The sequence below is a fragment of the Phlebotomus papatasi genome, chromosome 1 (genome assembly GCF_024763615.1).
Source record: "Phlebotomus papatasi isolate M1 chromosome 1, Ppap_2.1, whole genome shotgun sequence".
NCBI classification, from domain to species: domain Eukaryota; kingdom Metazoa; phylum Arthropoda; class Insecta; order Diptera; family Psychodidae; genus Phlebotomus; species Phlebotomus papatasi.
Genome location: NC_077222.1, coordinates 53,654,306 through 53,666,814, shown reverse-complemented (window position 1 = coordinate 53,666,814; position 12,509 = coordinate 53,654,306). Strand labels below are relative to the sequence as shown.

The window sequence follows — 12,509 nt, the reverse complement described above, 5'->3', positions numbered from 1 at the left end:
TAATCTGTATTATATCACATATTTTGTAAAAACGATTTTATATGATAATTGTATATATTTATTATTTTTTTTATTAATTGCTAAAATGACCGATGTATCTCATATTTTGGAAAATTCGGTATAAGAATTTCTTAATAAGACGTCAATGCGATTAACAAAAATTTACAAGATTATACTTATCTTCAGGATCTGTTTCATCCGTTAGCAATTACGATGAGTATTTACAAAAATAATATTTAGTTTTATTTATGTATCCATTATATTGTACAAGAACATGAATAAAAAATAATAGGATATAACCCGCGTAATTCTAATATTAAATGTAATGTAGGGGAATTGCGCCAAATTTCGGACACGTTACATGTGCTAAATTTAATAGTTTGAAATCCAATATATATATTTTTGAATTCAAGTAGCAATTTATTGTTATTTATTATTCACCGAGGTGTTTCTTGTAACATTATAAAGTAGTCATCACATTTTTTTTGATTTTTCTGAAATTATTTTTAACACATTTAAAATTAAATGAAAATGTAGATACTTTGTGTGCCTCCTTAAATACAAAGTTTTTTGAAGTTTCTTACCTTCCCGGAACGTTTTCAAGGATTTCTCTACAGCATTTCATACGTACAAAAAAAGTGTCTGATATTGTAAGCCGTCCGAAATTTAGTTCTCCCAACTCTTTATAATCATAATGAACCTTAAAGGCAATTTTTATAAGATTGGTTCTATTATTCATCAGCAATAGATTTATGGCGTCTACACACTAGAGTACTTTATGTCCATATTGAAACAAATTGCCCACTGATGGGCATGAAAAACCGTTAAATATGAATATAAATTTCTCTAGTTTATCTAAAGGAATTACGTGGGTCAAAATTGACAAAATATAGTATATTTTTTTCTAATTTCTTTTCAACACAATAAAAATTTAATTAATTCAGGCTTTTAAGCACATAAAAGTACAACATTGAAACTATATTTTCTGAAAATGTCATTTAAAAATTTTGAAAATTCAGCCTTGATTTTCGGAGACCTTTTCGAAAAACTATATTTTTCCGTGGAAAAGATTTCTAATGGCTCCGGAAAATTTGATGAAGTCGAGATACCTTTCTTTCTCACACGTTTTGCATATGTCTATCTCATTCTTTCGTACTCTTCTTCTTCTTTTAAACATCACAACAAATTCAATTTAGCTCAGTCGAATTTGGAGTAGCGATAAAGTAAGATAGACATATGCAAAACATGTTAGAAAGAAAGGGATATGAATTTTGATTTCATGAAATTTTCTGATATAAAAGATGTGCCGGGGCCATATGAATTGGTTTATCTGAAATCCAAAAACCAAATATTTCCTGTTAGCTGATGAGTTAAACTGAACCTTGAATGAATGTTTTCTGGAAAAAAAAAATAAATTTGAATTTTCGGGAGAATTTCATAAAAAAAATCATTTTTGACGTATTTTGCACTAGGTTTCGTCTTGTAGAAAAAGTTTTGATCAAGTAAATATAAAATCCTTTGTTCAAGGATTAGTTTAACTAATAAGGTAACAGGAAATATTTGGTGTTTGGGTTTTATATGAACTAATTCTGAAAAATCATGTCCACCGAAAAGTATGTTTTTCAAAAAAAAAAAAGAGAAATCCAAAAATCAGGGGTGGAATGATAACTTTTCGATACTATCGAATCGATAGTATCGATGAATCTGTATCTGTTAGATTAAGTGAATCATAACCTTTTGTGCATTATGAGGCCATTTATCGTGACATTCTTAAGAGAATTTGACCGTTGTTAAATATTTGTATTAGCTACAAAAAGTACAACTATCATTTAAATTTTTCGGAATAGATAGTCGATACTATCGAAAACAAATTTTCAAATTTTTAAATAAAAATTTTAGAGAATATGGTTTCAATGTTGTATTTTTGTATGCCTATTCTCTTGAATTAAATTTTTATTATGCTAAAAAATTTTAGAGGAAATTATTACATTTTTTAGTCTTCTTTACCCACGTAATCCCTTAAGAAAGGACACTCATTGGGCCAAGTGGTAGAGTACTCTCTCTATGATGCATGAATCTCGAGTACAAATCTGCTTTTAGATCACCTAGAATTTTCTGGTGTTAAAGGCGTTTGAATTTGACCTGTATCCAGTGAGCTTCACTGAACGATTTCATTCACGGGGCATGAGACTGACCACTTCATCGACTCCACCCCTTGATAATCATTCTCTTAAAAAAAACAAGTTACCTAAAATATCTATCTATGATGATGGTTTGAGAGGGTTTATTAACAGGTTTAAATTGTTTTAGCGGCTGACCAAAATTTCTTAAAGCTTTTAGTGTTAAATGCGTCTGTCATAGATTCAAACTAACTACACTGAGAGAAATCCGAAAAAGTTAAAATAACATTCCGGAAATGTTAATTTTACCCTGCAGTATTGATCCGAAATCGGTGTAAATATTACCCTTTTTAGGTGTATTATGGGTTAAAGTTACCCTTCTTCATGTTGATTTTACCCTCAAAAGATGTAAAATTAACATTAAAAAATGTTGATATATTTTTACATCCGAAAAGTGTTAAAGTTATGACGAAAAAAAGTTAATCGTAGCCTCTTTTTTTCTCAGTGTATATTCTTAAGGCTCTCTTAAGGCTCTATACATGATTATTGGTATTTTGAAAATACGAATAACAAGTTCAAGACATTACTGCATTATTATTATAAATATAGAATCTCAGCTGATAATGTTATATGTAGCAAAGGCATGTGTGAAACGGCCCCATAAAGGCCTCTACACACTGGGAACAATTTCTTTAAAAAATACCTTTTTAAAGAAAATTTCCCCTATCCTTGTATGCAGAAACGTCAGAATTTTTTGAAAAGGCAATTTTTGACAAAAATTGCTTCTAGTGTGTAGACATCATAATGGCGAAGAAACTAAAAAAGAATTAAAAACGGCGTTTTGTGCGTGGCTGCCGTGGCTTCCGTGGTTCCAGTAGAATCACGATTACTGTGAAAGTGTAAAGCTTATGATAATTTCCAGTGTCCATTTCAGTTGATATTCAGCGATTCATAAGTGGCTGAGGAATGTTGTGCCATCATCATTACATTGATGATGATCGTCAGCTGATGGACGCTGGCGAAGAAGTCAGAAGCAAGAATGGTGCGTGATGAAGACAATCTATTAATGGTCAATTTGCAGACGCAATTCATTATTATTGGTGAATTGAACTAGAATATTGTGGTTGAAAATGGCTCAAAACCGGTCTGTCATCATCCTGTAGAGTTGCATCGCGAGAAAAACCACAAATTATCGTATGGCGACTTTGAAAATGATCGGGGTCATCGGTGTATTAATGTTCTTCTCCATGAATTTTCTTCACGCCAAGCACCTAGACCCATGCCATCTCTGACCAAGAGAGGAGGAGTGTGTGCCAGAGAAATTGTCTGTTGAAAAGGTGCGGCTTCTCAAATCGAATAATCCTCATTACATTTCATGTTTTATTGAAATACCTTTCGCAGAACATTTTGATCGATTCTATTAATTCCATTTTCCATCAACATTCAATTCTGAGCTTCTTTCTTGCTATTGCCAGAGAGTTGAATGCCTCCGAAAAAAGACATAGTTGCTGGAGCTTAGTCTCAAAATGTGTAATTTTGATGTTGTACAGTTTTATGAGAAGAATTGACACATACTTTGTTGTAGATCTCGAAGTCTCTCTACCGCGAAAATTATCTGAAATTACACGGTGAAAATTCTTACAAAGAATGTGATTCGGTTGAGTAAAATTTGTACAGGTAGATTGTGTCCGATAATTTCATGAAAATTCAATTTGGGGAACTTTTCATGAGGATTTCTAATGTTGAGAATGAAATTTTATGCTTTAAATTGAAAGACGATTTACTTGACTTTCAAAGAGTATTACATTTTAGAAAAAAAAGTAAGAGTAATTGACTATGATGAGGTGAATTTAAAGAAAATCATTGAATATATTTTTCCACCAAAAAAAAAAAAATTAATTGCCGAGAAACTGTTGTTTTAAAAATTTCAGATGAATATTTCAGCACTTTAATGTGAAGAGGTAGTTCGTAATTGTCTTCTCGTGCCGATATGCCACATAGGAGAGACGGCAAAATCCATGTAAAATTTCGTCACTGTCGTCACCGTATAAATAGTGAGATTGTACAGCATGATTTTCCAATTTACACAAAAATTAAAGAGATTTATATTTATCTACGAGGTGCTTGAAAGAGCTGTTTCTCTGCAGAAGAATCCGTCGACGCAATCAGATTTGTTTCCTTCATGACTTTCTAATAAATACAGCAAATTCATTATTGGCATTTTGCTCACACCTCCTTGCTAAGAGAGTATGTATCTTGAAGATGCCTCGAAGATGGGTTAATTTTTGCACATAAAGAATAATATCTTCCTCGCGCCAAGAGGTCGAATCATTCGTCCAAAAGTCAATTCGTATTATGTTGTGGTTGATGGGGTCATTGCAATTTAGCAATTTTTCTATTTTGTATGCCTCGTGAACCTCTCCTTCTTACAAAATATCGATGATCTTTTCCATGGCGAAGGCTCCACGCAGCTTCCGTATTTTCCCAAAATGCCAGACAAAAGCCATTTCAATTGAATTTTCACCCATGTCGATGTGATTGTGTGAGAAAGTACCATCATCGTGATTAATGATTGCACATCATAGGTACTCCACAAATAAAATTCATGAAATGTCAATTGGGCTTTTTTGCCACATCACATAAAGCTTCAATTGAAAGCCCCTCCTTTTGCCCCATCTCAGATTTTCCCGCCAAAACAAGATGCCATTTACATCTAAAAAACAAGCTGAATCTTCCAATTTTATTTGCAACTGATGGATTGCAATCGTAAACGTAATACCCCTATTCATCTGGTTTTTAAAAAAAGATAGTTAACGTACGGAATGCGACTATGTAAATTTTTTTGTTTTAATTATCAGTTTGTGATTCTCAGTAAGAATTTGTGCTTGAGATCAATACTAACCTTTTTATTTTCTTGTTCTTGAGTTGCCTGATGTTTAATATCATTGAGGTAATTATTAAACAGAAGCATTTAAACATACACAATAATTTGTTTAAATAAAGTTAAATAATTAGCACATGGAGTTCCGTAAATATATTTTTTACCAGCAAGATGTAAATTTTTGGAATATTAGGGTAATGTGGTACAAGTTGGACAGGGCTTTTTTTTTGATAAATTTAGTACTTTATTTTTATTTGTATATTTTTAATGCTTTAGTTATATAATTTGGTTCCTTGTGCTTAAAAACAAATTGTATACTGTATTTATCAAGAAAAAAGTCATGTCCAACTTGTACCGGCGAATTATCCAACTTGTAACACTATGTCCAACTTGTATCACTTTACCCTATATTGAAAGAAAAATATCAGGAGATAAATAGAAAAATTTTCCATTTAGTGTTCTTGATCGATTTTAAATTGATTTAAATCGTTTCATTAATCAACATAAAATGTGCTAAAATCTTTTATAAAAATGTACAAATTTAAGAATTCAATAGAGTATTGAATAGATATCAATTACCAGTTCATTATAAATTTAGGACTATGAATTTCTTTTTTAATCAATAAAAATCTTAATCGAAGCCAATTGAGGCGTTTTCTCTCTCTCTTACAAACTGTCTATTCTGAAAAAAAAAATGTCTTGTTAAACGAACAAATGGATTTTGTTGAAATTTTGTCAAAAGGATGTTATTTACCAATTTGACAAATTTTTTCTTGCATTTTATATGAAAAACACCCTTTTGACAAACTTTTAACAAAATCCAGTTGGCCGCTGATTTGACAAAACATTACCATATTCTGTATGAAAGAACATTTTTTTCAGAGTATAACTATAAAAGTCTCTTACATACTGTGAATAATTTTGTAAAAAATGCTCTTTTGAAGAAAATTTCCCTTATTATTGTGGATGGAAACGTCTTTTTTTAAAGCAATTTTTGACGAAACATACTTTCAATGTGTACATAGAAGAAATTTTTTCGTAAAATTGTTCGTAAATGTTTGTACTTTTTCACAAACATCGTTCGTAACATGATCACTTTAACGAGTATTTTTAGGTCTATTACAATTCTATAATTCTATTATTCGTATGTGTTCGTAAACAAACAGAAAATTGTTCATAAAATTATGTCATTTGTTCGCAAAAATTGCCAGATAACCAAAAATGTTCGAACAAATGTTTGTAATAGAACAAAAATTGCTCAAGTGATCATGTATTTGTGAAAAGTACAAATTTTTTATGAACTTTTAAGTGAGTTGTACGATTAGAGTCATTTCGTAGGCCCCTAGTGGAAATTCACAAACATTTACGAACTATTTTCCAAAATATTTTTTTCTATATAGAGGCCATAAAAGTAGTTTTACAGGACATAGACTTGTTTTAGAGTTACCGAAAAATTAAAGAGGTTATCTTATATCATTTGGTCAGTTTTGCAGTCAGGCAAAGAAAATTATGATTACTGTGAAGTTATATTTCCTAAAAATTAAAGACCGTATTTTTTGTCCTCTCAATTCTGGTACTAATCTTTAAACATTAAGCATTTAAAGTTTAATAATTTAAAAATTAGTTTAATGCTAATTCGTATTCTTTAATAGAGGCTAGGGGAAAGCGCGCTACCTTCGGACGACTCAAGCTTCGAACAATTCAATTTTTTCTCTATGTTACTTATGGATTTCACCCATTTCTCTTTCCAGAAAATTTGAGGCATTAGATTAGCTATTAAAAAGGACAGATAATCCTAACCGGCTTATGTAGGTGAGATTCTTAACGTGAGCTAACTCGGAGTGCATGCAAATTCGATTTGGAGCTGAAATTGTGAGTCGCTATTCAGTTATCTTGAATCAAATTCGTGAAATTATACAAATTTTGTATTTAAATCAAAATATCAAGGATTTGGATGAACTGACAGAAAAGTGTTATATGGGTGAAATGTAGACCAGAATGTTCTCTATAATTTTTCCATAGAACATGATCTCATCGATTACTCAGAAGCCAAGATAATCGAGGTTTTTTGTTTCTTAACTCGTTTTTTCATCCATCAGAGTGCCCCAAGTAGTCATTTGTTGAACTTCAACTATATCAAGGAATTGTTGTATTCTGTGGGACTTTCCATTTAAAACCCTATTAGGTGAGATTCTTAACAATCTCACCTACTATAATCCTAACAAAATTTCATGTCGTCCGATCGACCTCAAATTTGGCCAAAATGTGTTTCGCCACTTCCTGATTCCGAATATATATGTGGCTAATTTACGTTCCCGGCCGGCCGGCCGGCCGGCCGCTCTTTGGAGCTTAATAGCTCCTAAACTAAAAAAGATATCGACTTGCGGTTTTCGGCAAAGGTTATATATCGGGTGAAAATTGCAACTTGGTGCATAGACCCCCCACCCCCCACCCCTCCTTCCGCCATTTTGAAGACCCCCCTTTTTTTGTTTTCTCAATAGCTCCGCCCCTATGGCATTCAGCGGACTCAAATTTTAGTATGTTATAGCTGGGCCTTAGAGCTTTCCATCAATATCAAACTTAAGGTCCCCCGACCCCGCTGACCCGAGCTATAAGGGTCCAAAAAAAATTTCTTAAAATGGCCATAACTCCGGTTCTAATTGTCAGAATTTAAAAAGTGAGGGCTTTTTGGAAAGCTCTCGTGAAATGCCACTTCTCCTTCTAACATCGCAAGTTCATAAAACCACCGCTAGGGGCGCTTTTTTTAAAAAGAAAATTTTTAAATCTTAAAAGTTAAATAACTCAAAAATTCCATTGTGCATCGGGCTGAAAATTTAGTATGTTGTAGCCGTTGATTATACCTATCAAACAAAAAAAACCTTAAGTCGATCCATAACCCCTGACCCGAGCTATAAGGGGTCAAAGTTCGAACATTGACCGGCCTCTATCTCCGGTTCTAATTAACATAGCGACCTAAATTTTACCTTTTTGGTTTCGTCTCGATGAGCACTTTCAGATGGAAGTTCAAAAGTCACCACAGGTGGCGCTGTGATAGCGTCAAAATTCATCGAAATTCAAAGTCACTTTTCTCAAAAACGGCATTGTGCAAGTTAATGAAATTTTAGTATGTTGTAGTCCAGTTTAGGACGTTTCCAAAATGGTGCGTATGCGCGCTGTGGTTAAAACAGAACCGGAGATATGAGGGGTCAAAGTTCACAAAATTCAAAAAATCATATCTCCGGTTCTATGTGACCGATTTTGATGAATGAGGGCTTAAACGAAAGATCTCACCAAATGCTACAACTTTCTAGAATATTTGAACTTCGTGGGACCAACACCAGGGGCGCCACAGTCGAAAAACCAATTTCAATATCACATAACCTCAATTATCTCGACTGTCGCTGAACCGATTTTGATGATTACTTCAACATAATTGTAGAGCACATTTGTCTCTACATTTCGTCCATACATCATTTTCCGCTCAGACTACGCTATCACTCCGATTTTGCCGTTTAAGTGTGAAAAAATTGATTTTTCCCATAATAACGCTTTGAAATCACTCAGATGCCAATTTGACTGCCTCTACTCCACCAAGACACTTAAAATAGGGGTTTAAATGGAGAGTCCCGTAAAATACAACAATTCTTTGATTTAGTTGAAGTTCAACAAATGAACACTTGGGGCACTCTGGATGAAAAAACGAGTTAAGAAACAAAAAACCTCGCTTATCTTGGCTTCTGAGTAATCGATGAGTTCAAGTTCTACGGCAAAATTATAGAGAACATTCTGGTCTACATTTCACCCATATAACACTTTTCTGTCAGTTCATCCAAATCCTTGATATTTTGGTTCAAATACAAAACTTGTATAATTTCACGAATTTGATTCAAGATAACTGAATGGCGTCTCCCTACTTCAGCATCAAATCGAATTTGCATGCACTCCGAGTTAGCTCACGTTAAGAATCTCACCTACATAAGCCGGTTAGGATTATCTGTCCCTTTTAAGTGTCTTGGTGGAGTAGAGGCAGTCAAATTGGCATCTGAGTGATTTCAAAGCGTTATTATGGGAAAAATCAATTTTTTCACACTTAAACGGCAAAATCGGAGTGATAGCGTAGTCTGAGTGGAAAATGATGTATGGACGAAATGTAGAGACAAATGTCCTCTACAATTATGTCGAAGTAATCATCAAAATCGGTTCAGCGACAGTCGAGATAATTGAGGTTATGTGATATTGAAATTCGTTTTTTGACTGTGGCGCCCCTGATGTTGGTCCCACGAAGTTCAAATGTTCTAGAAAGTTGTAGTATTTGGTGAGATCTTTCGTTTAAGCCCTTATTCATCAAAATCGGTCACATAGAACCGAAGATATGATTTTTTAAATTTTGTGAACTTTGACCCCTCATATCTCCGGTTCTATTGAAACCACAGCGGACATACGCACCATTTTGGAAACGTCCTAGACTGGACTACAACATACTAACATTTCATTAACTTGCACAATGCCGTTTTTGAGAAAAGTGACTTTGAATTTCGATGAATTTTGACGCTATCACAGCGCCACCTGTAGTGATTTTTTGAACTTCCATCTGAAAGTGCTCATCGAGACGAAACCAAAAAGGTAAAATTTATGTCGATATGTTAATTAGAACCGGAGATAGAGGCCGGTCAATGTTCGAAATTTGACCCCTTATAGCTCGGGTCAGGGGTTATGGATCGACTTAAGGTTTTTTTTGTTTGATAGGTATAATCAACGGCTACAACATACTAAAATTTCAGCTCGATTGCATAAGGAATTTTTGAGTTATTTAACTTTTAAGATTTAAAAATTTTCTTTTTAATAATAGCGCCCCTAGCGGTGGTTTAATGAACTTGCGATGTTAGAAGAGGAAGTGGCATTTCACGAGAGCTTTCCAAAAAGCCCTCATTTTTTAAATTCTGACAATTAGAACAGGAGTTATGGCCATTTTAAGAAATTTTTTTTTGGACCCTTATAGCTCGGGTCAGGGGGGTCGGGGGACCTTAAGTTTGGTATTGATGGAAAGCTCTAAGGCCCAGCTATAACATACTAAAATTTGAGCCCGCTCGATGCCATAGGGCCGGAGCTATTGAGAAAACAAAAAAAGGGTGGTCTTCAAAATGGCGGAAGGAGGGGTGGGGGGTGGGGGGTCAATGCACCATGTTGCAATTTTCATACGATATTTAACCTTTGCCGCAAACCGCAAGTCGATATCTTTTTTAGTTTAGGAGCTATTAAGCTCCAAAGAGCGGCCGGACGGCCGGCCGGCCGGCCGGCCGGGAACGTAACTTAGCCCCCCATATATTCGTGATCAGGAAGTGGCGAAACACATTTTGGCCAAGTTTGAGCGCGATCGGAGGACATGAAATTTTGTTAGGATTATAGTAGGTGAGATTGTTAAGAATCTCACCTAATACAATATTATAATGGACCAAATTAATTTATAACACATTAAAAAATTATTTTTACGAAGCATAAATCGTCCGAAGGCAGCTCTCTTTCCTCTACAGTAAACGTACTCTCACTCAATCAGCCTTTATTCAATCGTACTGCTTTTTAATTCGGGTGGCTGTCGCATTTCGAAAAAGTTTGGTATATCAAAAAACGTTAGATTTTTTGAAATATCGTTGAAAAATGAAACACGTTAGATTAAGTTTTTCTATTAAAGCAAATATTTTCAATTTTGTTATGATTTCATTGAGTTTTATCAAGATACATAATTATTTGGGCTTTTTTGTGTTCGGCTTTTAATCAAATTTCTTAAAGCTTGTAAACTGACTTGCAAGAAACTGTGCAAAATCGAATGTGAAATTGAAATGTTAAACTTCTTTAAGTTTTCTTTAATCTTAAAAGTGATCAGGAAACCTACCAAATTTTGAAATAGGGATAATTTTCAGGTTAAACTGGTATACTGGATGAAGCGTCTTTGACATTTAAGTCACAATTGGAAATCTTTGAGTTAACCACTAAGCTTTTAAAGTAAAACTTCTTGGGTGACATAAAAATGCATTTTCGACAGTATCGATTGTCGATAATATAAAAAAAATACAAACACTCACTTTTTTTCAAGAATGGTACATGAAATGGTCCCATAATGTGTAAAAAGTACTATCGATTCGATAGTATTAAAAAGTAGTTCTACCTCAGGTTTTCTGTATTTTAGAATTGAGGGGTCAAAGTGTACTTTTAAGCTGCATGCCTTTAATTTAAAGTAGGACGCAAACACATTTAAATTTTAAAACACTGAAAATTTTAAATTCAGTTTGTAATATTTTAATAAAAGTGTTTGCCAGTGTTTGCCCAATACAAATTGACTTAGGTAACATTATATGATGGTTAATGATTAAATTCAATTCCTTAATTTTGTTATTAAATATTAAAACGAAATACGCTTATTAGTTTTCTTTTATCCCAGATTTGATGGGAATATTAATTCACATTGTCTTGTAAACTTTTTGAAAAAAAAAAGCAAAAAAAAATGTTTGAACACGCCCAGAAAGAACTTTCTAATCTTTTAAATAGAGCATTATGTTCTGTAAAACAATATGGAGGAGATAAGGGAGATAAAGTTTCTTTGGTGTGCTGTTCCACATCCGTAATTTTCCATAATTTTCACATTTGTATTTTATAGATTTATTATCTTTAACTCTATCTATAACGATTATTTTAATTATGTCTCACACAAGTAAACCAATATTGAGATGCATTTTTATTCTTTAGGTTTTGATATTTAACTTTTTGTATCGAAAATTAAGGAATTTTTTGAGAAAGTTAATATAATACGATAATTTTGAAGAAATACCAAAGAAAAATGTTTCTAATTCAAACTCAACGTAAAACTTTCCTCACATAACCTCAGATTTTACATTTATAATTGAACCGTCGTCATTCATTTTAGAGGAGTTCATATTTTGAGGACTATGACTATAGCAGAATGGAAGAATAAATTATATAAAATTGAATTAGGGGCACCTTTGAAATAGGGCTTTTTCTCTAATTTTTAAATGGAACTGAGCCTTATGATAGTGTACTACTCCCTCCGTTCCGAAATAAGGCGTACATTTGGGAAAAATTCTTGTTCCGGAAGAAGTCATACGTTTGTGAAAAAATTGGGATTAAGAGAAAGTTTGTTGATAAATGTTTTGCGTATCAATAATTAGCTCTTAAAGAACTATTGTTAATGTTCGGAATTAAAATTGGGGTCTTGTGTTGATGGTAAGTTGAGGAGCGAATGTCTTAAAAAACTCTTATTTTTCGCGTTTTATTTTCAATTTAAATTAGGTGCTAAATGGTGAGAGATAGGGACTTGGGACATTCAGGGGATCCCCCATAAGTCGATCCTGGGACCATTACCATCTCTAACCATTTAGCACCCAGATATTCGAACACAAAAAAAGATGTTCTTTTTATAGTTTATTCTGTACAAATTCTAGTACAAATTCTAGCCTGTAATGTTAATAACAGTCCAGTTTTTAGTAATTATATCT

General features: G+C 33.3%; 1 protein-coding gene across 1 annotated transcript in view; it reads left to right on the top strand.

Moving 5' to 3' along the window:
- Positions 1 to 12,509, top strand: part of LOC129806418 (relaxin receptor 2) — a 146,073-nt gene that overhangs the window by 45,376 nt on the left and 88,188 nt on the right. The gene's annotated exons all lie outside the window — the stretch shown is intronic.